The 24,642-nt window shown below is 42.6% G+C and overlaps 1 protein-coding gene across 1 annotated transcript in view; it reads right to left on the reverse strand.

Moving 5' to 3' along the window:
- The window catches only part of PKIA (cAMP-dependent protein kinase inhibitor alpha), a 44,735-nt gene extending 24,975 nt beyond the window's left edge, over positions 1-19,760 (reverse strand). The window contains exon 1 of the mRNA XM_075141612.1: positions 19,737-19,760. The gene's annotated coding sequence lies outside the window, so the exon portion shown is untranslated. The remainder of the gene's footprint in view (positions 1-19,736) is intronic.
- Positions 19,761-24,642: the final 4,882 nt, after the last annotated feature.

The following is a 24,642-nucleotide window of genomic DNA, read 5'->3' on the forward strand; positions in this document are numbered from 1 at the left end:
AGCTTCATATTAGGTTCTTTCTTCTGCATTCTTCCTATTAATCTCAGGCACTCTAAAAAAACAATAATAGGGCAGAGGAGCTCCAGAGACAGAACCATGCCTGATACTACATGAAGAGAAGGTAGGTTCTTAGAAAAAAAGGGCTGATTAGGTACGTGTAGAAGAATAAATAGCTTTAAGTCAGCTCATGTGCTTCATTAAAAAAATTACACTTGGTATATTATTATGAGGCTGAATATCTTTTTCCTTAAAATACACAGAGACAAAAACATGTGATGTGGCAAGGCTATTTCGATTTGCTGTGAAGAAGTCTCGAAAATACCATGTTGATCATGGTTAACACCAAACAGATCAACATAGAATTTAGTAGCTATAATCCTATGCTAGTTTTGTTATTAGAAAGCAAGAATCATAAACAGATAAAACCAAAGTATAAACTATAATGATGCAGGATGATTAGACAAAAAACTGGTGGCTCTATATAAAGTGATTACTTCATGTCATGACACTAGGAACAATGCTGGCAAATATACCGTATTTTCTGAATCTCAGAAAAAAAGTTGTTTTCTCTAGCCAGAACAAGTATTTTTCACTAGCTTTCCTTAACAAGTCTGTGCTGAAAGACTTCGGCAGCTGTTGGAAGTGAATATACTTCAGGAGAGGAAGCTACAAGGTCTCTTAGAACAGTGTTGGCAACATTCACAATAAAAAAAACCAAACTAACACAAAAAAATAACAAAAGTCATGAACTTCTACACTCTTTGCTTGATTTCTGTTGTTTCTTGTCCCACACCAGTACAGTTTGGATTATATACAGTTATTAATTTAAATTAATTTATTTCCCAAGGTTGCTTTAGATTTCACAGATTTCAGCACGTGATGGAGCTTTTCTTGAATATCTTCTACACGAGTGGATTTGATAGAAGGATAAGTTTAGTTTGCAATGCCTGTTGTCACATATCTGTGTTTTTGTGCACCAGAGTAAGGTACATTAAACAATGACAACTCATTAACACCTAAATATGGAATTGTTTATTTGGCTTCTGTCTCATTGTCTTAGCAAGAATTTCACTTCACGTGGCAGCATAAGAAAAACAGAAGCAATCTCTTCACAAAGAATACTGTGGTCATGTCTTACAGGTTCAGGAGAATACCAGCCATAGCTCTGTTCCTCACATAGAAATTTGAGAACCATATCGTCTTGGCACTTGAGTATTGCTCTGCTGCATTTGGACACTTTCTGCGGGGCAGATCTAACAAGCTCTCTCTCTTGCATGATCTTAGATCAGCTTATTCCTGTGAAATAAGCATTGAGTGACAGAAAAGCTTGTCTTGTGCATAACACCTAGAGCTAAAATGACTTCCAGAACTGCTCATATATTTCACTTCAATTAAAAGAGTCAATTAAAACAACAAAAATAATCTAAGGAGCATGATCCAGAAATGGACGCTTCCTGTTTTTCGGCATACAAATCATAAGACCACAGAGTCAGGCATCCTCTTGTCTGCAAAAAGGCACAGGACCAGATGGAAAGCAATTGTGCTTGTACACAACAAACCAGTTTCAACATACCTTTTACACTGGTGGTTCTACCCTCTGCTTGGACATAGGTTCAGGTTCCTTGAGGCTGAGGACAGTCTGGAGTCCAGGTCTCTTCCTTCCTTGACATGAGGCTATTATATGGAAGATGAGCAATGAGATTCTCTTCTTCCCTACCTCCACATAGAAAGTATTAAGTTAAACTCAGACCCTGAGTCAGGACTGCTAGGTCTGTATAGTCACACCTATTAAATCAACAGATCGCTTTGAATCATAGAAAAACTTTGGCTGGAAGGGACATGTGGAGGCCATAAAGTTCAACAATCGCTTGCTCAAAGCTAGGCTAACTTCAAACTTCAGTCTGGTTGCTTAGAGACTCCAGCTGAATTTTGAGTATCTCCAAGGGTGGAGGTTCCCCAGGCACTTCGGAAAACCTATACCAGGACAACCTATGCTAAACCATTCTCGCAGTGAAAGATTTCCCTTTCACATAGTTGGAATTTCTCTCATTGCAACTTGTAACCATTGCCACCTACCCTTTTGTTGTACACCTCCAAGAAAAGTCTATGTCATCTCCATAACCCTTCCTTGGGTAGTGCAGTTAAATCTCCTTGTAGTGTCTTTTCCAGAACAAACCCAGTTCCCTCAGCCCCTGTTCGTACATCATGTGCTCTAGCCTCATAATGGTTTTGGTAACCTCCACTAAACTTGAGTGGGTATGTCAGTGTCCCTTTTGTACCCAGGGGTCTAAATGACTGCAATGGCACACCACTGCCTCATTCTTAGTGAGTTTAGGATCAGAGAGTCCTAGTTACCAGATCATAAACAGTCTTATGTGAGAGACAGATGCTATGCACATAGAGTCTGACCAGCAGTTCTAGATGCTTATAGTTTTTAAGTAAAATAGGAAAGATTGCAGTCTTGAATTCAGTCTTCTAAAAGGTACATGTAGTTCCCAGATATTTTCTTGGCTCAAGAGCCCAGTCTCATTAAAAGCACTGTAGAAGCAAAGGGTACTGGTTGACAGAAACAGTTTAATCCATGATTAGCGAGTTTAAAGTTGTCACTATCACCATGTCATAGGTGAAATACAGCTCTCAACTTGTACACACAACTGAGTCTTGCAAGACGATTCCCTGACATTAGCTTGGCCTACTCTAGACTTGCTTGTTCCTGATATATAATACAAGTAACTAGATATTTTCCTTTTAATCACATATCTGCACAGTTTATAAAATCAGATTTTAGCTCTCTACTTGCTAGAGGATAACAGCCCAGGTTTAGACTAAAGTTGATACTCCTTTGTATCCTGGTACAATTCAAAACATTAAGACTACAGGCCAAAGCCATTAGTCTACAAAGGATTAATCTACAACACTAATCCACTAAGGATGAGAGTCCTAACTCTTCACAAGGCAATCAGTCCTCTCAGCTTGTGGTCTCAGGCACAGACTACTTACTTGCTCACAGGCCTAAAATTTAAGCAGACTGCCTGCATAAACCAGGCACTGAAAGATCCAACTGTGAGATCAAGATCAAGACAGCATGTTTTAAATTACAGTCTGTGTAATTAGGCACAGTAAAGGCCATTTTCTCTTCTGGAGAAAGACCTGTTAATTACTTTGCTGTCTGCCTTCTGCTGCCATTTCTTGTCCTTAAGGACAAGCTGCCCTTTACCTCTTTCTCTTCCCCCTGCTCAGACTTCAGAGCCTATTCCCCCTTTGGAAAAGGGGACCAATATCTACTCCTCCCCTCCCCAGATCCCAATATTCAATTAGGAACATGCCCCTTGACATTTTTTAAGCCCAGAACAGTGCTACAGATTGAGTAACCATTAAGATTTGATTAATTAAGGTTGCAGAAAGTAGGAGTATAATTTGATACAAAATTAATGCAAAGTGTTCTCAGGATACCAGCTTTAATTAACTTTACTGGAGAATTTTCACTGGTTGAATTCTCATCAGATTCTACCCATACAGACAAAAATATTTAATTTCTCAAGAGAAGATGAAGATTTGCATATTTAACTCCTAAATTTGCAATTCTTTGGCCTTAAGCTTGGTGATAGCTGAAAGAGAAACACTGCTATGTATTTTGCTACTAACACATATACATATTCTATCTGGTCTGGTTCCGGCTGGGACAGAGTTAACTTTCTTCCCAGTAGCTTGGGGTGTGCTGTGTTTTGGGTCTAGTGTGAAAGGAGCATTGATGGCCCATCGATGCTTTTGGCTGTTGCTGGGCGGTGTTTGCACCGGGAGGGGGGAGCACAGCCGGGGTGGTGTTCCCAGCTGGCCAATGGGGTATTCTATACCATGTGACATCATGCTCAGTATAAAAAACAGGTAGGTGGGGGGGGGGGGGCCCTCCCCCCCCCGTTCGTGACACGTCGTCGGTGAGCAGTTGCGTTGTGCATCGCCTGCTTTGTGTATTCTGTTATTGTTGTTGTTCTCATTGTTATTATTACTGTTCTACTTCGTTTTCTTTCAATTATTAAACTGTTTTTATCTCAACCCGGGAGCTTTCCTACTTGTGCCCTCCCGATTCTCTCCCCCATCCCACCGGAGGCGGGGTGAGCGAGCGGCTGCGTGGGGTTTATTTTTGCTGGCTGGGGTTAAACCACGACACTATCTAATTAAAGTCTTACATGTACATCTTATCTACAAGCTGGTAGCATACTACAGAAGGCAGAACAATGATCTCCATTATAAACTGGCACACAAGAGAAAGCCTTAGGAATACACAGGGCAAGCAGGCATTGAAATAAGATCTCGTTTTAAAATCAATTTTTGAAGTAGTAAAATAAAAAATAGTAAGACATTCCATCTGTTAGCAGCATCTGGAAAAAATGACATCATAATGCATTTTTGCAGTGACGTTTCCTCATTAGTATATTGCAATTATGAACTTTTAAAGCTTTTGAGTGAGTTTGTTTTTGAACTATGGATTTGTAAAAGAAGCTAGGGAAAAAAGCAATAGATGTATAGTATACATATGGTCCAGAGCACAGAGTTGACGTTCATCTCTGTCCTTGGAAAGAAAACAAAAAGAAAGGGGAGGGGTACAAGAACAGAGTGAGTTGGAACTGCTAGAGGCTGAAGACAAAGGATTCTACAAAGGCAACTCTCATATGGAGTTCTGGCCACAGCACTGAAAAACTAGTTTATAAATTAGGGGTTTGTTTTGTTGTTTTTTTGTTGTTTTATATTTTTAAAAGCTGCTTTTCAGAGACTCTTCAAAAGATCTTACTCATTATGATTGATGACTTTGTTCACATTTCTTCCTCTTGTGTTTCTCATGCCATTTTCAATAATTAATTTGAAAGACCCAGTCAGCATCCTCTGACTGCAACTTACACAAGAGGTTCTCTTCATGCTACTAGATAACATGCATATGGCACAGCTGGCAGTCTTCTGTTTTCACAGCAGTCAAGTCTTCATTATATCTATTACAAGAGAATTAGGGAAAATAACGTGCCCCCACTTGATTTTTAGGCAACATGCTGATGTCTGGAGGAGTTTTACCCCTGTTGTAGATGGAACAAGGAGCTGTAGTGAAGAACAGTCTGTACCAAAGTTCAAAAAGCAAAATGACAAAACAAAGTTCATATTGTCCAGTACAAAGCAGAAAGAACCAAGACACACAATGTAATCACAAGGAATTAATGAGGTGTAAAATATTTAAATGAGGCAAACAAAGTGATGAGTCATATGGAAAGAAACAGAAATGCCGAGTTTCAGTGTTTCAACAGTTTCATAGTTTTCCAGCAAGAAAGTGATCATTTTGGTGGATTTAATACATAAATTTGCAATGAATATGAAGACCGATGCATTACATACAAACAGCCAAAAAACCATTAGTCCTACAGGTATTTAAGATGGCCTTTGAGAACTCTTAATCCTTTTTGTGCGGTTTTTGAATTAATCTGACAAACATGCTTAGTGAGCCTTATAAAGAGGTATTTTAGGGTACTGTTGACAAATTTGCTGTATTTAAACAACATTCTGACTACCAACACTTTTGAACAAGTAAACTAATTTGCATTTCTTTGGTTTCAAAGTTTTATTTTAAAAGAAAGATTGAATGTTTGTGTGTCAAGGTAAGTTATCAATAGGAAAACAAATTTTTCCATTGGGAAAATATGGAAGCTGTATGAAATCATGTAGCTCTCCAGATATTCACAGTTCTTTACAGCACTTCTGAATTCTTCTGTTTCTACTTTCTACTGTAGGAAAAACTTCCCCCTTGCTTTTCTCTCTTAGTGTGGGGGAGGTCAGGGAAGAGAGAGAAAGGTAAGGGAACACCCACAAATATTGCAGACCATTGCAGAGACTAAGCAAGAAAGGGAAAACCAGATATTTGTCATCAGATAGAGACTCGTTGTCAGATAGATACTCATCAGTATTTTCTGAGAAGATAAGACTCTTGTAACTACTCCATCTTTTAGAAATCTTTTTACAGTGAATCCAGAAGCAGCTGCTTACAGTCTGGGCCAGTACTGATCTAAACACCACCATGAACTTGTTGGGAAGACATTCATCACGCCTATATGACAAGTACAAAAAAGTCCCAGTGGGTAATGAACTTAATACATCGTATGTTCTGCCGTAACTATCTGCCACCATGTTGCCTGGCATCTGGAACTAACTAGCAAGCCTGGCAGGTAACATACAAGAGGTGTTTAAGTTGGCAGACACGAAACAGCATTAACGTCAGTTTTCATCAAGTAAAATACACTATTAAGCCTATTTCCTTTAGACAAATTTGTAACCTCCAAAATATATAAAGCCAGCATGTCAAGGTCTCTTTGACAGGATCTTTTTTTCATTAACCATCAGTGATTTGCATTAATTATAATCCTGCCCTTCAAAGCTATAAGTGAAAAGAGTATCACTTTTTCTACTTTTTTTGCCTGGGATTCATATGATATCAATAGACCTTGGTAACTAAGTCATTATATTTATCCTTTTTCATAAAAGACATTATATTAGCTTTCTTTTGACTCCTGTAATTTCCTTGCTATTCCAAAATATTTGAGTGAAGAGTACAGGAGCATGGAAGAAGGTAGCTTTTTGGTAGCTTATATAAGCATAGTTACAGAAACAGATGAGCAAATTGGTCACAGATGTCATTAGAAGATGAGAAGGATGCCATAGAACTTCCACAGAAAAAAATGGACTTCATCAAAGGCTTGTAGAAAAATCTCCCTTGGAGATAAAAATTCTTTCTTGCCTATGTCTTCTCCTAAGAAGCTTGAGGAAGGAGTTAAAATTATTTCAGTTATTATATGAAGTATCTTGTCAGAAAGGCACTTCAAATAGTGAAGACTACAAATGACAAGTTTGTAAACTACTTTCTTTCTGAAATATGTTATTTGAAGTAAAGCCATTTTAGCTCCCTCAAAGCAACTGGCAGAACGTTTGCATGTTGAGACAAGCCTCACGTGTAAGTATGTATTTTTCCTTCTGCTTCAGATAGATGAGAAAGCACCAAGCACATCCTCTTCCAAGCAATTGTGGAAATAGAAATTACTTGCCAGAACAGGTATTTTCATCAGAGAGCTAGGGCTAAGCCATACTGTCTGACAGATCCTGCTGGAGCTGCTCCAGCAAATAAAAGGGCTGAAGTACTGCTCAGTGCAGGTAGTAGAGTAGCTTCTGCATTTTGAGAAGAGAAGAAACTCCAAAAAAAGCTTGCCTGTAGAAAAAGCAGCAAAACATGCCAGTCAGTGAGACCAAAAAAAGAGATCCCGGTTACATTAAAGTCGCATGTTTCACGAGTACTTTGCAGACTTGTCATGATTAAATGTCAGGATGAGACCTAGGCGTTCCCATTCTCTGCATCACCATTCCAGTTTCCATGGAAAGGATATGTACTTGTGCACAGTCCAAGTAGGTGTGCTGTGGATGATCCAAGTGCAGATGGTGAGGCACTCAGCTTGGCATTTTAGAGTTTATTCCAGTCTTGGTTTATTCCTCTTGTGTTCAGAGACAAAAAGATTTTCAGAGGACGACAAAGGATCCTTCAGGAGTTACTGGTTATTGTCAGATATAGTCGTGTGCAGATTTCCCTGGTGAAACCAAGCAAGTGACTACAAAAGCCGGAATGTGTTTACATTAAGTTCTATATGAAGCTTTTGAAGCATTCAGTAAATAGGGAAGGAGACACACATAGAGAAAGTGACCTATGTTCTGCTTTGGTTAGGTTTTGAACAATAAAGTGCTTGAAGGAAGAAGACTTGAATTAAACTTGTGAAAGTTAGCTCTTTCAGTTAACAGACAAGCCAGCATTCAGCAAGGCCTTGCATGCAATTTTCTTTACTTATAGAAGCACATGGATACTGACTTCATCTATGTCTCACTCTCAAATGTCATCCATGCCACCTTAAATAATCAACAACTCTAATCAAATGTCTAAAACCACACTCAAGGATAGAAGAGAAGAGACCCTTTTCACAGTCAGCTGATTATGGGGAGGTGCATAACAGTCACTTCAACATTTTCTTCTTTACTCTATCCTTAATACGCTTCTTTTCTATCTCTACACTTGATCACTTGTAAACTGAAGACCTCCGATTCAATGCTTTCAGTAGCTGAAAAAATTTGAAGAATCTTTTCTTCTGATTCACATTTTACATCTTAACTTCCCACAAATAATGCCTCTTTCTTTAGCTTGCTTTTAACTTTCAAAGGCTGCTCCTGCATTGAATAAACCCTTATGCTTTACTATTTAATCCTACTGAATCTTTTCATGCTTCCCTGAATACTTTTTCATTTAGTGATACATCAGCTGGGTTGAATATAAACAGCCTCCATGCCAAGTGTAAGATTTTAGCTTAAATGAGCTGGTTAGTTGGAGAGAAAAGTAGGAACCTAAAAGAAAAACAAAACAAAAAACCCAACACAGATGCCTTTGTTCCTTAGTTTGTAAGAAGTCTTTATGCCCAAACTGTGAGACAGAAGTACCTGACTACCACCCAAATATATACACATGCAGAAAAGAAAAAGGAGAGGAAAAGTTCAGAGTAGAGATCACAGCTACCTTTACTTTTGGTTACTCGAATTTTGCTATTATTAATCTTTATAAAAGGAACTACTTCTTTCCTCATATTGGTCTCACACTCATTAGTTCCACAGATAAGGCACTTTGTGTGGAGGAGGAGGGAAAAACTCACCCACTGGACAAACAACTGACATATCGACATTAGTATGCGTATACAAATAAGAAGATTTTAAGTCCTATATTTGACTTATCCAGAAAGACTCTCACTAGTTCCACTCTCTCATTCTTCTGGTGACAGTTAACTTCTATTTATTTTTTCTTTTCCAGCCTGTCCACATCTATGTCCTTATTTACACAAGAATCTCTTAAGAGAGACAACCCTTGGTGAAAATAAAAGCCTAGTATTTTGGCCACTTTTATCAGAATGTTAATTACTTTTATAAATTACCACTATATAGTGAGAATTGACAAAACTGAGGTGATAAACTATGACTTCTCTTGGATTTTCACATCACACTAACACAAAATAAACACATGTAGAGAGTAAAATACTGAAAGCCTCTACAACTGTTACTATGAAAGCCATGATACTCCAAATTATTTCTGTATATCTGCCTTTCTTGACAAGGCCTTCAAATGTGCTCAGAGAATAGAGATAAATTAGAACACTTCACTGGAATTACCGGTCTCTGAGCAGATATTTCAGAAAGGGGCATGGGAAGTTGAAACTCCTTCAACAGGACAAACGGCAGATATGATTAAGTAAGTGTTCAAGAAGAGCGTCACAGAAGGAACATTAGTTGAAAGACAGATCTCACAGGATGCACAGAAAGTTTGCCCTGTTTTCATCAGTTTGAACACAGAAAAGCCAGACAAATTAGCTGAAAGTCTGGCCTGCCTCAGCAGCAACCACACCAAGGGAAAATCAGGTAAACTAAAAGGCTTCTGATAGGAGAATTTATTTTCAAAACATTCAAATTACCTACTGGGAAATGGCACCTAACCCATACCAATTTGCAGACCAAGTTTTGGACTTGTTCAGGAGAACAAGTTGACACAAACCAAAAATGTACCAAAATCCTTGGCAACAGTTTAACAGTCATATATGAAACCGTTCTAGTGCTCAGCAGCATTCACACTGTTTAACTTAAAGCAAAGATTGTGATTCTGATCCTGCTGATACCTGTTCCATACAAACAAAAAGCCCTCAAAAACCCCATGCTTGTCACCAAAATTCATACAAGAATAGAATTATGGAAGAAGATGCTGAAGAGGAGCCCTGAGAGAAGAGTGTAATGAATCACTACTAAGCACAGAGACACAGGCAACTGCTCCTTTCAGGAGCTGGACAGAAGACCTTACTTGCCAAAAGCATGCCTAGACACCAAAATGAGGTGCTTGGGTGCTGCCTAAGGCTCAAAGAACACACGATATTCAGTAATTGGCTCAGATCACACAGCCTGAAAAGCAGGGGAAACTTGGAACGTTTTTGGCACTTTTCCTCCCACTGCAGTAGGAAATTAATGCAACATACCACCACAGGAAGATAGGCAGTAATTTGGATGCTGACCCCGGAACAGTGCTTTCTGGAATTCTGTTGTGTAGTTTGCTTAAGAAATCACATGCATTTGTTTAAGGTATGCAATCTGTTAGTCTCCAAATAAATGTATGAGAGTAGTTAAGAACACAATTATGAAATACTGTGCTACCAAGAGAGACCCAACTACAAGCTCAAAAGTTTTACTTACTGACAAAATTCAGTAAAAAAATATACTTGCAAAAGGAGTACCAGTGCCTGGCTTAGCCAGGCCAAGAAGGCTAGAGAAGGATGGAAGAACAGAAATGCTAACAAAGAGTGGACTTGGGAGAATCTAGTAAACTTACACAAAATACATTTGCATAGTGTGTTGTCCCACTAGAAACACTGCTTAAGAAGCAGAGCTGCGGTCTGTAACGGATGAATGGCCTTCAAAAATTGCTTCTATGAGGCACAAAAGTGATAGGAAAGAATTTTCTGCTTGGAAGGAAATAGCATGGTTCAGTGTGCTGCAGCAGCCGTCAGAAATCAGTACCTTCTTCTGGAGATTAGCATAAATAGCTCCCTGATCTGCAGTCTTATCAGCTCTACAACTGTGGGAAAACAATGTTTAAATAACAGCTTTCATCCCTTACTTGCAAATTTTGTCAATGAAAATGGAAGCACTGTAAAGTGTTTTGAGGTCTTCCATGATGAAAGGTGCTACATAAATAATACATTTCCCAGTATCTGAGAAAAAGGATAACAGAAATGCTTCTTCTTGCTTTTTGGTCTGTACAGTAATTGTATAAATGTGCAGAGTGTACAATTGAAAAGTATCTTCTCCTAAAGTGACAATTAGCTAATGCATCATACCATGCAAAATATCTTCATGCAATTCCTTCCTTATGTGCTAATGAAATCATTCCCCATTATTAGCTTTCTATATATTAAAAGCCTATTGTTACATGAACATATAATGAACACTAAAGTATCAGTGAGGAAGTGATGTTACACACTTAAATTTCTTATACAGTATCTGTGTTCCTCCGGGTGCATGCCTATCATGTTCATCTTCTATAAAAACCGATTCAAACTTTATTTGTTCTGGAGATGCTCTGTGTGTGTGTTGGGGATGGGTGAAGGCTGTGAACCTGTTTTTCACCATTTATCAGTGTTTTTGCTTTTGTAAAATTCAAGAGAATATTGCCATTGCCCCAGTCAGGGCCTAGTAGTACCACATTAAGTATAGATACAAAAATTACACTCTAAAAGGACACGTAGCAGTCGTGGCATTATTTTTGCATATTGTCACTCAGAGTGAATGACACTGGCATTATACAATTCTTTACTACCTTATAATACTATAGCTGCCATTCCGCAGATCAACACCTGAACTCCCTGCAGGCAAATAAACACATCAAGCATTCAACAAGGCCTCTAGCTATCCAGGATAATTTAGAGCAGTCCCTATTCAGGATAAATATTCTGCTTGGAAAAGGTTTTAGTGTTTGTCTAAGAACTGAACGTAAACATTAGTAGCCTATATATAAACAAATATATGACAAAATAGGCTTAATTCATTGACAAAAAGCTGTGGTGTCCTCAGGCTTTTAAGGCATGCTGTAATCAATTTTGATAAGCTATGTCTATTTCTCAAGTCATACAGCTTCTATATTCATGCATACTCCATTCACATCTCTTATCACGCTTTCACTCCATGAGACCTTACAAATAACAGTTACTTAAAATGCAGCAGTCTATTTTTAGGCTTTTATTTAAAAAAAAAAAAGTTTCACATTATGCCTGCCTTTTAGGCTGAATTTTTTTCACACGCTCCAATTCTTATATGCATTAAGGAATCCTGTTCTCGTTTATTTACTGCTTGCCATGTCTGAGCTCACAAACGTTAGCCAAAATCAGTAAAGCTGCCATCATTCCACTATTTTAAAACAAGGGCAACAAAACAAAGGAAGGGTTTATGACTGAATCTCTCTTGGTTTATAAGGCTACACATTACAGTTTGTTCTTTCTTACATTTAAAATGCACATTTTTGATATCCAGCTATCAACTTTTATGTCTCCTGCTAATGGCAACAGTTCCTTCCAGTCTCGCTGCAAACATACTATTGTACTGATCCTACAATGAAGATGAACCTAACAGGGAAACAAAAGATTAGCCCAACTGAAACATGTAATTAATAACTGGAAAAATATGCATAATAAAAAAACCTAGGAAAGGAATGGAACAGAAACAGAAATTACCATGCTACAAAGCAGAGTTCCTAAGTTCTGACCATTGCACATCAGAAATAAATTTGCAGGAAGTATATTAAAAAGTGACAAAGAATCAATCAGATATGGAACAGAGTTTACATGTGCAGAAGGAGTACATAGACCAAGACGACTCTGTTCTTGAAGAAAAAGAGAATGTGATAGATATGTGAAATCATGACTAGTGAGAAACTGAAAAGGAAACAATTGTTTAACATTTCTTACATCATGGCAATTAAAAGGGCCCCCAATTAAATCATTAGACCACAAATATTAAGGCAAAACAAAGAGGCTTCCTTACACTCCACGTGCACTGAATCATATAACTGCCAAAGGATACCGTGGAGGCTGAGAATATAAATCAGATCAACCGAACACATTCAGTGAGGACACAATGCCCCCTGCGATTAAACGTAATAGTGCAAACATTACTTTGAGCTCACGAACCTCCTAGTCAATGCTGAGCACTAAACACTGGGAGACTGTATCAAAAGATGATTACTCCATTTAATTTATGCATTACTTCTCTAAGCATGCTTTACTGGAATTTTGCCAGTGGTCTTATTTCAATAGCAGATTTATATTCTTACAGGCTAGGTCTATAGTGATATGCCACACAGCTTTTCTGAGTAAGAAGAGATTTTTGTCCATATCTATACAGTTTGAACAGGCATCTGACAGTCACCATTCTAGTGTGAACAACTATTTTTTAATTTACTAGCTACACAAAATCCAACCAATCAATGCCAAATGTCATGCACCATAGAAAAAAAAGTCTCCATATGTATTTCATTTTAAAAATTTACTTAAAAAACACCCCAAAAAAAGATACGCACCCTAATAGTTCCTAAGAACTTTTGCTAAACTTAAGTGAGACACATCTTTCATTTCTTTTTTTGTTATATATTCTTTGCAGTGTATAATGGTGTTTTCTTGGAATTCACTAGCAACATGCGCATATCAAGAACTTTCTGTGCCTCGAAGCAGGCACCTTGGGAAGTTTGAAAGTAGCAGGGTCTGTTTATCCTGATCACCCTTTTAAATTTACATCTCAGTGAAGTGAGAATGATAGCAAACTGCTACTTAACAACAAGAATTTGTCTTGGTCCGCTTATGGATAGATGGTTTCAAAGTAGAAATGGATTTTTAATTTATACTTTGACCAGGTTAGACAAAAAAAAATTTCAAAAACAAATCTAGGGAGTTACAGACTGGAAATATTAGGCAGAACTCTAGAAATTCTTTGAAAGCAAAGTTGAGAATCCAAGTCACTCAGTAGATTGGACAAAGAAAACAGGGAATTGATGAAACATTTGTTTACATAAATTTAGTTTAGTCAGTTTAGAATAGGCTTTTCCATGGGGAAAAAAAAAAAAGAAAATTACGAGACACTCTTGATCAAGACTGCAGACAACACCAAGTTGGGCGGGAGTGTTGATCTGCTCGAGGGTAGGAAGGCTCTGCAGAGGGACCTGGACAGGCTGGATCGATGGGCCGAGGCCAACAGTATGAGGTTCAACAAGGCCAAGTGCCGGGTCCTGCACTTCGGCCACAACAACCCCAGGCAACGCTACAGGCTTGGGGAAGAGTGGCTGGAAAGCTGCCCAGAGGAAAAGGACCTGGGGGTGCTGGTTGACAGCCGGCTGAACATGAGCCGGCAGTGTGCTCAGGTGGCCAAGAAGGCCAACGGCATCCTGGCCTGTATCAGAAATAGTGTGGCCAGCAGGAGCAGGGAGGTGATTGTGCCCCTGTACTCGGCACTGGTGAGGCCGCACCTCGAATCCTGTGTTCAGTTTTGGGCCCCTCACTACATGAAGGACATGGAGGTGCTGGAGCGTGTCCAGAGGAGGGCAACGAAGCTGGTGAAGGGCCTGGAGCACAAGTCTTATGAGGAGCGGCTGAGGGAACTGGGGTTGTTTAGCCTGGAGAAGAGGAGGCTGAGGGGAGACCTCATCGCGCTCTACAACTACCTGAAAGGAGGTTGTAGCGAGGTGGGTGTTGGTCTCTTCTGCCAAGTAACTAGCGATAGGACAAGAGGAAATGGCCTCAAGTTGCGCCAAGGGAGGTTTAGATTGAACATTAGGAAAAATTTCTTTACTGAAAGAGTGGTCAGGCCTTGGAACAGGCTGCCCAGGGAAGTGGTGGAGTCACCATCCCTGGAGGTATTTAAAAGACATGTAGATGAGGCCCTTACGGACATGGTGTAGTGGGCATGGTGGTGTTGGGTTGACGGTTGGACTCGATGATCTTGGAGGTCTTTTCCAACCTGTATGATTCTATGATTCTAAGCCTGCTAATTCTGCTATTATTTACTTTCCCTTGCCTTGAAGTGTGAAAACTCTGCTTTTGAGCCTTGGTCTGAAGGAGTTAACATCAACTGAGCTCAAGACTGAGTGTAGAGAATCGGTGCTCTCATACTTTTTGCAGTTCTTTGGGTTGATCAGCTATCCAAATAGCAGCGGTCATCTTCACAGAACACCTGGTACAGGACTCACTGACAGGTTTCTCATTAAGCATCATAGCTTTGACTCTTCTGTGAAGTTTGCCTCTCTCCTACCTATGAACAATCAACAAGTAGAGATGCTGAACAGGAACCAATTTAAGACTGCTGCTGAAGTAATAATATCCTTTACAATATGATCCACAGTATTTTAAGTGAGGTTTAACGTGTACTATAAATAGTATCATGGAAGGACCATTAATAAGCATCTGCGCTATTTTAAAACAACAGGTGGTGAGATCGTTTCACCACAGTTATGTACTCACCATATGTGTAAGTGGAAATTCTGTAGGAGGTAGAAGGCAAATGAGTGAATAGTTAGCAAATATATATATTATATAATATACATAATTATATAGATATATTGAGGTGTATATGATCTCATTAAAGCTGCAGCACATTTTACAGGCTAGCTAACAGCTGCCAAGATAACTTTGATATACCTTTGAGCCTTTTGGAAAAACTGCTAGAACAAAGATGTGACAAAAAAAGCAGTCAAAGTAAGAGAAACCAAAATTGTGTGTTGGAGTTAGACCTATTTGCCTATCATATCTGACAAATCACTGGGACATTGTGCAGAAAGGGATGCATAACTGTGCAAAGACCAGCCAGTTGCTTTAAAGCACTTCTGAACACAGGGCAGGTTAAACTGCCTGTAAATCCTGTAAAGCAAAGAACGGCAATGTAGCCAATATTAAAATTCATTTTAATAAAGGTTAGAAAACAAAAAAAAAAAATTCTACTAGAGAACTACACCCTGGCTGACATGGACATTCTTCCACTGCAGCTTTTCTGCAGAGTTCACGTTTTATACTTGGTTCACCCAGGGAAGAAGGGCAGAGATAGCCTGGAATCATTTTACCACCATAGAAATGCAACCAGCTCAGAAATGCAGCGTATTTTCAGTATGTTAGGGAGGACAAAGAACGCTATCATCTTATTGGTTCTATCATACGAATTAAAGGAAGAAAAATGAAATTATTTGGTCTGTCATTTGGGACATTTGCACCAACTCTTCTATGAGAGTCCATTCTGTGTTACTTTCTCTGATATGTTTAAGTTTAAAGACAGGGATATATACTGGAAGCATACAGTTCTTGTACAATCGGATCCTTTCTTTTATAATGTTGTTTTAATAGAGTAATTTTGTAAGAGTATACAACATGAAGACTTCCTTGAAACTAGTCTCTCAATGTATTATTAAATTAATACATTGTCCTGGTTTCGGCTGGGATAGGACATACATATAAATGTCATACATATAAATGTTTCGGCCGAAACCAGGACATACATATGAATGGATTCATGCTTGTGTTGCTGTCACATGCAGTCTTCTTCAAGAGAAAGGCTTAAATCAGCTTGCTCTTGCAAGAAACATACATGAACTCTGCACTTCTATCTCCTTATTTCAGATATTAAACTCATGGGCTCATTACCTGGGTTGTGAAGTGCTGACTTACTTGATGAGTAAATCTTGAATACAAGATAAAAAGATGTCTGTCTTGTTTCTACCAGTATTATATTATAAATGGATAAAACTCTTAGTTCTCCTTAACAATTGCTACCTTTGCAGTTGACTGTTCACTCACATAAAGATCTTTTATTAACAATAATTAAAGAGTCCAATATGAAATTCATCTGCATAATAGGAGACAAAGTTTAAGATTATGCCTGGCATTTTTTTCTCAGATGGATATTTTCTCTCACCTAGAAATGTTAGCTACTGCACATAAAGGGCATGCATTTAGAAAGTGTCAATACATTTGTTCTTCAGAAGAAAAAATGGTATCATTACTGTTAAAATACTCTTGACTGTTTGCACGTGATAAAGTACATAGTCTTAAGTTCACTGTATAATATCTGTCCACTCACACCCTGCTCAAGACTTCCTTTAAGGAATTCTTAATTTGGGGAAAATAAACCAACTCAAAGCCTAGTAACAACATAACTGAAAAATTACATGCTTGCTCTGGAATGTGGTTATTTCAGTTAGTTCAAACAGCGCTTAGAAACATCAGCTTTAAACATTCTCATAAGAGAAAATATATTAACTGAACTGTTTCATTTCAGCCCTTGGAAAGGACCACGAGTGAAATCAAACCTCTGCAACTTCAGGTGCATTCAAGGTTACTGGGTTTTCCAGTTTGTTCTCCTAAGGAAACAAGACTTATGCAAACATATCCACCTGACCCCCACTCATAAATTTGGTCAAATGAACCTGCTGGTTCAAAGGCTGACTGTGGCCTAGAAATCTCAAAGATAATTAAGCTCTTACAAATTTGAAGAACTAACCCAGATGAAGAGTTCCAAAATAGCAGACCCTCTGAGGAAAAGGCAGCTAAATCTCAGCTGCTACCCAGTCTGTCTGGCATCAACCAGCTGGCCAACTAGGCTGTTCTTCCAGTCAGCGGGGCTGTTGCCCCAGATTAACCACAATAAAGATACTTTTCTTTGCTTGGCAGAGGTATGGAAGTTACTGTAAAAGAAGGAGGAAGAGGAGTTCTGGAAGAGAAGTCTGTAGGAAGTGGATTTACATCAGTTACACCACTGAATTGAATTCACACTGATAATTATATATATACATTTTTTTTAATGGACACATGCACTCTTGCATTTTACATGATTACACCACCTGTCTTTGGAGTACACATAAGATAAAAACAAAAGCAATTCAAGTTTTCAGTGTCAAACCAATCAGATGTACGTTCACATCTATGGTAATATATGGCTCTTGGTCAACTACTCCTTCATCACTGCCACCACATTGTTTTAAAAAAATGTTAACTAACAGTCTTTTGAAACATTATTTAGGTTTGCCAGGAAGCACAAACAGCTAAATTTACTGTGCTAATATTGTGTCAACATTAGCGAGTACTCATACTACCCTGTATTTACAACAGAGTGGGAGACCATTACTTGGTGCTCTCTTTAGTGAAGAAATCGACTTTATGCAGAATGGGTGGACTAATATAAGAAGTATCTGAACTCGGCTACATGGTTTCTTTTTCCAGTCAAAGGTAATTAGAGGAGAAATCAGCAAATGACTACAACATTGCAACCGCTCTTCTTAGAACGGAAAAAACAGTAGAGATGTCATAACTCGGGCTCCCAAGTGTTTTACAGGAACAAAGTAAATGTTTGGTAGATGAAAGGTACAGGTTTGATGGAATGAGAATTTTTTTCTAGCTTGAAATGTATACATTGGATGTGCCATGAAGTGCTTAAAAGGAACAAGCTTATACGGGGTCATAGTTAATGACTGTTCTTCAGAGCAAAAGTTTGTCTGTTGAACTGATTTCTGACACTGCAGTTCACCAGTCACTCTTTGTCTCAGCCTTGTGAAGCCTCAATTGTCTTTTATACACATTCCTGTCTCTGTAGCCATCATTCGCCTTCTGCGTACCCAGCAACAGTACTAAGGCAAATACATGTATTTAAATATCTTCCCAGAAATAATGACAACAGACGAAGCAACTGTCTGTTACTTCCCTAAGTATTACTTTTATCACTCTAGCACCATGACCAGAGGCTTCAACCACAACTGGGGATCCCACAACTGCATGAGCTGCTCTGTGAACGCATAGAATAACAGGATTCTTTAAGATGAACATACAAGTAAATAGACATTGAATAAAATAACCTTCAGCTTCCAATATCCTGCTTCCTTTTTTCATTAAGAACAGATTAATACCCTATCCCTTTCTTCCCAGAGGCACAATCATTGTTTTCACTTCCAAACCAAACCACACAGAGCCATTAACCATCACTACATGCAGATAGTGTTCATTCTAATGATCTGTCTCTGCACGACAACCCTAGCCTCCTGTATTGACATGCCTGCTTTAGAGCAACCTTTTTTAGAGCAGAACAAAGAAAAAACAAAACCAAAAATCACCAACATATCAGACAGAGACATAGGCCAGGCAGATTTTCCCCTTCTACCCAATTCCAAAAGACCATTCATCTAATGTTAAGACCTGTGTACGTACCACAGTGTGCAATGTCAGTGGCCAAGCTACAATGCTGCATGTACTCTTGTTTTTCCACTTCTGAAGGTGGTATCATGGAAGAGCAACTCACTAATTCTTCCATTTAGCAAACAAAGGCATTTGAATTTTGCTGCTATTTTGTTTGTCCCAAACCTTCTGCTAGATAATAAAAATGGAAAAAGGAAAAAAAACACAAACAGAAGACCCCGAAAAAGTCAACAGAATCCATTTTGGTATAAGGGCTGGTTCTCCAACTTCTTCTACATTCCCTTTAGTTTCCTGTGAAGCGACTTCCAAATCGCGGAGCGTAAGTGAGACGACATCCTTTTTTGCTTCTGTTCCCCTGAAACCTGCCCTAAGATGTCTTCCCCGTCACTTGAGGAACGCATATCGGACCAGAGAGAGCAAGAGGAAACCCGGAGCGCAGTCCTGCACCTGTCGCAGTGCTCCACAGTCCTTCCCGCCTCCGCGCCCGTCCTGTGCTACGCCACAGACAAAATGCCCCCTCCACGCAAGTGAATCTCTTCTGACAAGGGTAAAGAAAGCAGCCCGGGCTGCTGAGCAGAGAGCTGGCACGGAGCCACCGCACATCCTGGCAATAAAAGGTAAAATGCAACACTGTGGGGCTTCTGCGAGGGCAGCCTTTCTGCTTTTGGAGGGAACCACACGAGAAGGAAGGAGCAGGAAGCTACACGCCTGAGCACAGCTCCAGACCCTGCCTGCGCGCACGCAGCACGGCGGCTGTTTGCCGGGCCGCCAGCCCGGCCTTCCCCGCGCTCGCAACAGGCAGCGGCCCCAGCAGCTGGGCGAGCCGAGGCGGGCGGCTGGCAGCGGCAGCGCCGCGGCTCCCTAGCCAGGCAGCGCCGCAGCGCTCGCCGCCCGCCCCCGCACACGCCCCCGGCATCTCCCGCTTACCTTTCCAGCGACCGGCTCAGCGCATCTTCCTCACTCCCTCCTGCAGCGGCTGCTCGTGGCGGCCCAGAGCCCCTGGGCCCGGCGGAGCGGGGGGCCCGGCACTGCCCCTCCCTCAGCCGACGGCAGCTCCCGCTGTCACTTCACCCCCACATCCCGCCGGCGGCGGCAGCTGCTGCTCCTAAATTCACGGCGCTCCGGCGGCATGAAGTCATCCTCCCCGCCCCCTCTCCGGGCCGCCGCACTCCGCTCCTGCCGCGGAGGGGGAGACGGCCCCTCCGCGCGGCCGCCCGAGCCCCGCGGGGCCCTGGCACTCCACGTCCACCCGAGAGGTCGGCAGTCCCGCGGTACTACACGCACCCCGCTGCCTGGGAGGCTGCGAGGGGCGGCACGGTCACCCGGCGGCGCGGCTGCGGGTCGGGGGTCCCTCCCCGGACACGGCGGCAGTATGGGCCGCTCCGCCCCGCGCCAGCCTTCCCCTCTCGGGAGTCCCCCCAGCGGGCTGTGGGGAGTGCGGCGTTCCCGCCCATCGGCCGGTGGCGCGCGGCCGGCTCCAACCGCCGCCCCCGTGCCCGGCACCGAGGCCTCGCCGCCCTGCCCAACCCGGTCGTACCGGGCTAAGCGGCGAGGAACGGGGTAGGGCAGGCTCCCGCGGCGCTGCAAGGCCGGAGCTAAGGGAGAGCCTCCCCCTGGCAGAGCTTTGTGTCTGTGTGTCTCTGTTTTGAAGGAAAATCCGCTGTAATTCCCCGTGCTCAGCTCTCCCTCTCCTCTCCCGGCCTCTAAAAAATGCAGCTGTTTGTGGGGTGGAGGGGAGTTTCTTTGCTCTGTGCCTGGGCGGGAGAGTACCACGTTCAAGGTCACCAGGATACACTTCTCCCTTACCAAGGGCGTCCTGATATTTTTAAGATCCACCCGTAGGCAGCATGTCTATTTTTGTTACTGACAGAGTGCTGTGCACATACTGGGGAACTGGCAGGCTCATAAAGAAGGCTGGATTCCTGTCACAGCTTACGATCCCACGAACCCATCCTGTGTGCCGGACAAGGACAGTTATGTTGCTGCATAAATAACACCAGGCAGTTTGGTTCAGATAGATACGCATGTCGCCAAATCATTGTAGTCTGAGAGCTCTTTGTATTTCACGAGCCAGGCAGGGTTGTGTCTGGTCAAGAAAAGTCCTGCTGGACGAACTGGACGTGGGCACCAGTGATACCGCCAGGAGCAGTCTGAGGACTATCGAGAAGGATTACAGAGCCCTGGGAGCGGCGGTAGGGGACTCTGGAGCGCAGGTAGTTTTTTCATCAATACCACTGGTCAAAGGGAAGGGATTTGAAAGGGCCAGTCGAATCCGGCGAGTCAACTAATGGTTACACGACTGGTGCCACAGCCAGGGGTTCGGCTACTTAGACCATGGGACTTGCTTTGAGAAACCTGGTCTGCTGGGGGGTGATGGGGTCCATCTGTCAGAGAAGGGGAAGAGCACCTTCGGTCATAGGCTTGCCAAGCTGGTGAAGAGGGCTTTAAACTAAAGTTGCCAGGGGAGGGGAACCTCAATCCATCGCATTCCTACCAGTTTGATGCCAGTGCCAGCAATAGATGCCCAGAGCCTGGAGAAGGATCGCAGGTCAGCAGGAGAGTGCCTAAAGAGCAGCACAAAGGAACCCCAGCCAGTAAGACAGCTTCATCGGGGGCCCAACTTAAATGCCTCTATGCAAATGCATGTGGCATAGGGAATAAACAAGAGGAGTTAGAGACGTGCGCACGCCTGCAGGGCTACGATCTTATTGGCATCACAGAGACGTGGTGGAGTGGCTCCTATGACTGGGATGGAGGGATACAGACTCTTTAGGAAGGACAGGCAGGGGAGACGAGGAGGGGGTGTCCCCCTCTATGTCAATGATCAGCTGGAGTGCATGGAGCTCTGCCTGGGGATGGATGAGGAGCCGACCGAGAGCTTATGGGTCAGGATTAAAGGGAGGTCAGGGACAGATGACGTTACAGTGGGGGTCTGCTACAGACCACCCGACCAGGAAGACCGAGCAGATGAGGCCCTCTATAGATAGATAGGAGCAGCCTCACGTTCACAAGCCCTGGTCCTCATGGGGGACTTCAACCAGCCCGATATCTGTTGGAGGGACAACACTGCAGGGCATAAGCAATCCAAGACATTCCTGGAATGCTTCGACGGTAAATTCCTTCTCCAAATGGTAGAGGAGCCAATGAGGAGAGGTGCTATGCTGGACCTTGTTCTCACCAACAAGGAGAGGCTGGTGGGGAATGTGAAGGTCCAAGGGCAGCCTTGGATGCAGTGACCATGAAATGGTGGTGTTCAAGATCCTTAGGGCACCAAGGAGGGCGCACAGCAAGCTCCCTACCCTGGACTTCAGGAGAGCAGACTTTGGCCTCTTCAGGGATCTGCTTGTTAGAGTGCCATGGGGCAAAGCTCTGGAGGGAAGAGCGGCCCAAGGAAGCTGGTTAATATTCAAGGATCACCTCCTCCAAGCTCAGGAGTGATGCATCCCAACAAAGAGGAAGTCAGGCAAAAACGCCAGGAGGCCTGCATGGATGAACAAGGAGCTCCTGGACACACTCAAACACAAAAAGGAAGCCTACAGAGGGTGGAAGCAAGGACAGATAGCCTGGGAGGAATACAGAGAAATTATCCGACCAGCCAGGGATCAGGTTAAGAAAGCTAAAGCCCTGATAGAATTAAATCTGGCCAGGGACGTCAAGGGCAACAAGAAAAGCTTCTACACGTACGTCGGTTATAAAAGGAAGACTAGGGAAAATGTGGGCCCTCTCTGAAAGGAAATGGGAGACCTGGTTACCCGGGATATGGAGAAGGCTGAGGTACTCAATGACTTTTTTGCCTCAGTCTTCACCGGCAAGTGCTAGAGCCACACTGCCCAAGCCACAGAAGGCAAAGGTGGGGACTGGGAGAATGAAGATTCCACTGTAGGAGAAGATCAAGTTCGAGACCATCTAAGGAACCTGAAGGTGCACAAGTCCATGGGACCTGATGAGATCCATCCGCGGGTCCTGAGAGAACTGGCGGATGAAGTTGCTAAGCCGCTATCCATCATATTTCAGAAGTCGTGGCAGTCCGGTGAAGTTCCCACTGACTGGAAAAGGGATAACATAACCCCATTTTTAAAAAGGGAAAAAAGGAAGACCTGGGGAACTACAGGCCAGTCAGTCTCACCTCTGTGCCTGCGAAGATCATGGAACAGATCCTACTGGAAGCTATACTAAGGCACAAGGAGGACAGGGAGGTGATTCGAGACAGCCAGCATGGCTTCACCCAAGGGCAAGTCCTGCCTGACCAACCTAGTGGCCTTCAATGACGGAGCAACTACATCAGTGGACATGGGAAGAGCTACAGATGTCATCTATCTGGACTTCTGTAAGGCCTTTGACACAGTCCCCCACAACATCCTTCTCTCTAAACTGGAGAGGTATGGATTTGATGGGTGGACTGTCCAGTGGGTGAGGAACTGGTTGGATGGACGCATCCAGAGGGTGGTGGTCAATGGCTCAATATCCAGATGGAGATCGGTGACGAGTGGTGTCCGTCAGAGGTCCATGTTGGGACTGGTATTGTTTAATATCTTCATCAATGACATGGACAGTGGGATCGAGTGCACCCTCAGCAATTTTGCAGACGACACCAAGCTGAGTGGTGCTGTCGACATGCCTGAGGGACAGGATACCATGCAGAGGGACCTGGACAAGCTTGAGAAGTGGGCCCATGTGAACCTCATGAGGTTCAACAAGGCCAAGTGCAAGGTCCTGCACCTGGGTCGGGGCAACCCCTGGTATGAATAGAGGCTGGGGGATGAAGGGATTGAGAGCAGCTCTGCCGAGAAGGACTTGGGGGTACTGGTGGATGAAAAGCTGGACAAGAGCCAGCAATGTACGCTCGCAGACCAGAAAGCCAACCGTATCCTGGGCTGCATCCAAAGAAGTGTGGCCAGCAGGTCGAGGGAGGTGATTCTGCCCCTCTCCTCTGCTCTGGTGAGACCCCACCTGGAGTACTGCGTCCAGCTCTGGAGCTCTCAGCACAAGAAAGACATGGACCTGTTGGAGCAGGTCCAGAGGAGGGTCACGAAAATGATCAGGGGGATGGAACACCTCTGCTATGAGGAAAGGCTGAGAGAGTTGGGGTTGTTCAGCCTGGAGAAGAGAAGGCTCTGGGGAGACCTTATTGCAGCCTATCAATACTTAAAGGCGGCTTATAAGAAAAACGGGGACAAACTTTTTAGCAGGGCCTGTTGCGACAGGACAAGGGGGAATGGTTTTAAACTAAAAGAGCGTAGATTCAGACTAGCTATAAGGAAGACATTTTTTACGATTAGGGTGGTGAAACACTGGCACAGGTTGCCCAGGGAGGTGGTAGATGCCCCATCCCTGGAAACTTTCAAGGTGAGGTTGGACAGGGCTCTGAGCAACCTGATCTAGTTGAAGATGTCGCTGCCCATGGCAGGGGGGTTGGACTAGGTGACCTTTAAAGGTCCCTTCCAACCCAAACTATTCTATGATTCTATGATTCTATGAAAACACAAATGTTGTGAGCACAGGTGTTTCCACGGCACTGCGCCTGCTCTGTTGACCAGGTAGCCAAGTGGTGCCTCAGCAAGGTTTGGGAGTAGACCCGATTTGGAAATGTTGATATTTTCGACAGTGATGAGGTCTGAAACAGGAGAAGAGCTGCTACAGCAGCCTGGGTATAGACAGGAAGGTTGCCTGTAGTGGTAGAGGAAAGCAGAAAAGGGGAGAGGAATCTTATTAAGGTAAGGATCTTAATCTCTGTCTCTCAGATGAAATATAAAAACTCTGAGCCTCAGTTCCCTTTTGGAAATTCATTGTGTTTATTTTCATAGTGGTTATGGTAAGGCTTTTAACTGTGACA

This window comes from Calonectris borealis, chromosome 2, assembly GCF_964195595.1.
Source record: "Calonectris borealis chromosome 2, bCalBor7.hap1.2, whole genome shotgun sequence".
NCBI classification, from domain to species: domain Eukaryota; kingdom Metazoa; phylum Chordata; class Aves; order Procellariiformes; family Procellariidae; genus Calonectris; species Calonectris borealis.